Below are 6,495 nucleotides of genomic sequence, written 5' to 3' on the forward strand. Positions count from 1 at the left end.
TAGGTGATCACATCACCCCCAACTAGGAAATCAAAAGGTATGTGGGACTAATATTCCAATAATATATTTTACATCAGTTCCAAGAATCTAAGTTTTTAAAATATTATATATGCATGAATTAAGATGGAATGTATTGGTTAGAACTTGAAATAAATATATAAGTTTTGTTAGTTTTCATGTTTTTGCTAAGCAAAGTGAAATTTTAGTTGATGCTGAGCTATTAAAGGTGATAGCATTGGTTGAGCTCATTGTGGTTTCCAAGCATAGTAAAAATCATATGTAAGCCAATTGAGTTGAAATTTCTATGATAATTGAGCTTACAACTATGTAAGCACTGAGCATGTATTACTGAGTTTTTAGGGTTATATGGTCAATTTTCACCTCATTTGCATTTATTTGAGATTGAAGAGAGAATGAAGAACATAAGGCAAAATGAGGAGAAGGATTCAAGCATTTGTGAACTAGATTCAATTACTACTTGTCACCAATCATTAGGTTCATAAGGTTTTATCATGTGCCGAGTTACATTGTCTAAATTATTGCAAACCCTAGTATTTATAATAGTGTCTAGCTCTTCTACTATTGTTAGAAAGGAAGGAAAATAGGTTTTGAATGTTCAATTAATAAGTAATGAGGTTAAACAACCATCCTTTTGAGCTATTCCTGAGATAGCATACAAGGGCGATTTGACTAGTGCATTGTCGATGATACCAACACAAGTTTTGATGATACATGATGTAAGATATTGCTACACTTGTAAGGTTGGATGTATTGGAGACATGGAAATTAGAGAATTGTATGGAAAACTATGTGTAGATGGAGTGTTGAAAGAGAAAAATAAAATTGTAGAAAGAAAAGGGTTAACCCATGCCCTAGATTTTCCAAATGTATTCAAAATAGAATGGATTAAGATAGTATTGAGCATAATACATGATCACTTTGTATGGTTGGAACATGGCCCTACCAAGATCACAAAAGGGTCATTCAATGAGTAATAGGGTATCCTACCCTAGATAGACCCAAGACCATGTGAAGTGATGTTAAGGAGGTTATTGAGAAGAATACAAGGGTTGTATGAAACATAACATGAATGACCATAGATATGATTGTTGATCCCTTAATTGCATTTGTAGTAAGAGTAATTACTTACAAATTCTTTCAATATAGCATATTGAACAATATGTCTTGAATGGCTATGGATTTAGGCTACAATATAGTGAATAAGGATCACTCTTATGACCTTGTTGAGTTGCAACTTCAACAATTATCAAAAAACTTGGGAGCCATAAGAAAGACAAAGAGTGCACAATGCAAATTTTTTTCACTACTGGTTTGCATATTCTTTTATGTGTAGAACAAATTTCCTTCTTTTGGAAATGTTTCTTAGAAGAACAATAGGTCTATTGTACTTCAGATTAGAGAGTTCATAGAGAAACTTGGGGACAACTTTGAGTAAGTAATGATAAGCTATTTTGAAGACTTTAAGAAGTCTATGGAGAAGAGACTAAGAATACCAGTGTCACTAGTGAAGAAATATTATGATGATATTTGTTTTCTATTTGATGCTGATCATACATATTTGCAAGCATTTATTGCAAGGGTTAGATGGCTTAGGCCATTGCCCTATGAAATCAATATGGATGAGGCATCAACAATCATTACAACACTATTAGTGAAAGAAGTTGATATGAGTGCAACCTTATTTAGCAATTATGAGGAAGCCAAATCAAGAATTATAATAGGTTTGAAGACAACTTCTATGGTGAGAAAGAAAAAAAAATTTGTGAAGAAGCTAAGAGAAAGATTTGGTGAAGGGGGAGAAGAAGATGAAAAAGAAGAAGATGATGAGGATGAAGAAGATAATCAACCAGTTCAAGCCCCACTTGCACTAACACAAGGTCAAGGAGAAGACCAACAAGAAGAAGAAGTAGATCATGATGAAGGTGCCAAGGAAGAAGAAGCCAATGAAACACCTAAACCTACATTAAAGAATAAAAAAAAAGCTAAGGAGCTAGAATCAAGAAAACCAAAGAAGTTTGTGAAGCCTACACAAAAAAAGCCAACAGTACCTGTTACTAGGGATAAAACAAGGGCAACTGTAAAGAAGACACATGAAGCTGACAAATCCAAATGCAAAAGAGCTATTTCTACTATAGAGCAGAGTCAAAAAGATCAACCAAAGGGGAGGAAGTATATAGCTCCAGCTAAATCAAATGAGGAGAGGACCAAATCTAATTACAATAGTCAATTCCAAGTGGTAAGCCATAGTCCCTCTTCTAATTTAGACAACTTGTGTGATAATATCAAGAATAGTGCTAATCTATTAGGGTTCACACATGTTGAGATTGACAAACTTGGAAAGGTAGACATGAATAAGGTTGAGGAATTTGTATACAAGATGATGGTCACATTTACAAACATACCTATTGAGTTTGCCAACTCATTACCAAAAATTCTATATGACAGAGTTGAGAAAAGGGGGCAATACAATTTAACTATTGAAAGAAATACAAGGGAGACTACTCTGGCCAGAGTAATGCTAGATTTAGATAAGTCATCTATGACTAAGGCCACCCAAATATGGAAAGTTATCTGTGGGTTACAAATAGAAAAGGCAATTGAACAAGCACTTGAGGAGGTAGGTGAAGAAAAATATGAACAAGAAGTAGTAAAATTTCTAAAGATGGATCTATCAAAGATGGACATGAGGGAGGCAAAAAAAAAAACATAGATATAGAGCCTACAATCGAAGAAGAGTAGCATGAAGATTAGAATGTACCCAAGGTACATAGGTCGAGTGCTAGTCCCCCTCATGTGGACCTAAATAGTCAACATGACACAATTAATATAAATGATGTTTTTGATAACACAATGCATAATATCAATCCTTTGACAAATGATGATTTGAGAAGGATACTACATGATTCTACTTCAGTTGCCAAATTATGCACTAATCTTGTATTACTCAACACAACTAAGATTAACAAAGTATTAATAGGGGAGAAACAAAACATTGACGCGTCCAGTATACCCCTTTCATCTATAGAGACAAACGGTCTAGAAGCACTACTAGGTGTCACCACTAACACTTATTTTTCAATGCCCATTGTGGTATATCAAAGAGAGGAAATAGTGACATCAAATGTTAGTACATTAGTGCTAAATTCTTTAGTACAAACAATATTGACAATTGAGCAGGATGGGATACAAGTCCATATAAGTTAGGAAGGAAGTCCTGCACCTACCACACAAATACAAGGTGAAGAAGACAAAAAAAAAGAGAAGAATAGGACTAAAGAGTCATTTTTTATTATGAAACTAGAGGAATAGATAATAATTTAGAAATTGGTTACCCTACCAATCTTTGCATGTCCTATTCCTAGTCAAACTCTTCATAGGCCGAGTGTAGATGCTACACCATTGCAATCATCAAGGCCTAGTCCTAATGTATCAAAGGTTGGAGACAACATGTCTTATGGAGATGTCAACTTAGACAAGGTGATTGAACTTCCCAAGTTTGATCTAGCAACAGTCTCCATAGAACAAATGAGGATATTGCTAGAAGCTCTAGCAATGGAGAAGAATCAAGAATTACTCAAAAGGGAGTACAAGAAAAGACAAGTGATATATGACATCAAATACATATTTCTTGTTGCATTCATCCTCCCAACACCTAATGAAGAAAAACCTATTATTGAGAAACTAGTGAATTTGGTTGATAAGATCATTAATTCAGACTTGGATATAAATACTAAACTTTTAGAATAGTCTGAGAAGAGATTCCAAAAAAAGGTTAATGAAAACATTTCTAGTGCCATTGCACTAAGATAGGTTGACTTATCAACCAAGATGAAAGATGTGAAAATGGTGTTAGAGAATATATTTTCTCTATACACAAAGCTTTATGATGTGAATTTGTTCACACAAGAAGCACAAAGGGCTATTGACTAGTTGTAAGGAGATTTAAAGACAATAGGTAATATTATTAAGTTGTCTCCTAGTCATAGTTAGACTCATTTTCAAATATTGTTATCTATTCAATGTCAAATAGCTACATTACAAGCACAAGATGAAAATACTAGGGCTACCTTGATAAATATTCAAGCCATGTTGACCACACACATGGAGGTGTTGCACAAGGAACTAGCCTTTGCAGAAACTGTAGACACCTAAAATTGTCCAAATCCCCTTTTCATGACCAATTAAGTGGATATTTATTATTTATTGAATTATAGTCTTACCCTACCTTTAATTCAATAAATTTACATTTTCCTTTCCTTGATTTAAATAAACTAAGGTTTATTTTAAATCCTAAACTACTTCCTCTCATTCCACTTGCATCTTAACCCATTCACTTTAATTAAGTAAATTACTTCATTTACTTAATTAATCCCTTTTTAGCCCACTTGAAATTAAATATTAAATTTAATCCTATTTGAGCACATGGATCCTAACTTTAACCCTCACCCAACCTCACTTTCCTAACCTAACCCATCTTTCTAAGCCTACCCCACTTCCTAATCCCACTTACTTTTCCTAATCATCTTGCTAAATCCACCTTTAATCATAAGTGTGTGGTCACACATGTGTGAGGAACACTCACATTTCCCACACCTCTCATGCCTTCCACACCTCTTACATGTTTGTCCCCCTTCACATGAGAATCAAGGTGTCTCGCACATGTGTGAGAGACTATGCTTCTCACTCCTCTTACACTTGTCATTGACCTATCACATCAAAGGTTTCTCACACATGTGTGAGCATCTTTGCCCCTTTGAATGGTCAAAAACCCTAATCCACATGGAGTCCATTTGGCCTCCACCTCATGGACACCTCATTGATCCTAAAATATCCTAGCCCTTCATCTTGCATTGAATCTCAACCATTTGTTTCATCTCATTTCCTATATAAAGAGAGCCCTCTCCTCATTTCCATGAAGCACTATCTAGCCCATTGTTATGCTAAAGGATTTATGAGCAACCACATCCCACAGCAATGAAATCATCAACTACTTGGTGATTTTATGAGGTTTTCATTAGCACTATTTTGAATGGTTTAAGCTCTTTTAATTTCATGTCATTATTATTTACATGTTGTTTTTCATATTTGAGATTTGCATGAACGTGTAGGAATATGCTTTAGTTGCTTATTGTTTATTCTATTGTTACATTTTTATGCAATACATTTTGGCACACCTAGTGGGTTGAAGGCTTGCACTTGGAGATCATGTTTCATGAGGAACCTCTAATCGAGCCATAAAGCCCATCATTGTGCTTGAAGCACACGAGAGAAGTCTTTTGACATATAACACTCTATAGTTATTATTTATCTATTTCCAAGTTGTAGAAGTGTACATACATTGAATATACTTCGTTGCTAGTGGGGAAATAGAAAACTAAAAAAAAAGGTGTATATTTTTTGATAGATAAATTGGTAAAAAAAAAAAAAGTGTTTGTTTTTATATTCTTTTATTATTATTATCACTTATATATATTCAATAATTTATATATTAAACCTCCAATAATGTTGGGTTCATTAGAAGCTTTGAGGAAATATATGCCAAAATATTCATAATTTTTATGAATCAAAATATTAGAAGCTTTTTTTTTTGTTATTTGATCCATCATTAGGTTGGATTTCCGGTTGGAAAAGATCTATAGCATCATAAGTTGATCTTGGCAATTTCTCAATAAGCATTTCATTGGTCAAAATCAGTTTTCTATTTGTTTATTCCACATCTTTTGCCAGAAATTAGCCAGGGGGTTTATCTAGCTAATTTTTGAATTCCAAATTCGTTCTCTCTATGAACGATTTTTTGAAAAGGATGAAGAAATGGATTCTCTTTCTTTTGAAAATGATTTTGTAAAGAGTTCTGAACCTAATTGTTCTCGAACTACACGTATAGTACTTTTATGTTTACTGGCCAAAGTTTTAGCACATGAAATTAAAAGTATATACTTTATATGATATAAACCATCTTGATTGATGGATCCACTATAGTAATGAAAAAGATTTATCCAAATTTGATCAAATCGATTGAGAATATCATCATCTAATAGACTGGTCCAAGACAATTTACTAATTGGCCACCCTCGAACTCCTGAAAGCATCTCACATCGATAACTCGACCTTTTACACCTTTAGGGACTCTAAAACTATTTTCTTTTCTAGTAGGTGCCTTAATATCAAATAAAGCTTGTAATAATTTTCCTTTTGGAGTATTTATTAGTGATTCTTCTTCTGCTTCCAGTATTAATTTACCTACTAATATATCACCTGTTTCTATACAAGATCCTATCATTACAATGCCATTTTCATCCAGATGACGAAGTAAGTAAGCATTTAAATGAGGTATTTCTCTAGTTATTACTTCAGGGTGCTAGTCCCTAAAATAAACTCCAATTTCGTATCTTATGATCTAAAAAGAAGTAAAAATGTCTTCATATACCAGACGTTCACTAATAAGTATTGCATCTTCAAAATTGTATCCTTCCC

Source organism: Cupressus sempervirens, chromosome 4, assembly GCF_028749045.1.
Source record: "Cupressus sempervirens isolate cs-2001-9-10 chromosome 4, ASM2874904v1, whole genome shotgun sequence".
In the NCBI taxonomy this organism is placed as follows: Eukaryota; Viridiplantae; Streptophyta; class Pinopsida; order Cupressales; family Cupressaceae; genus Cupressus; species Cupressus sempervirens.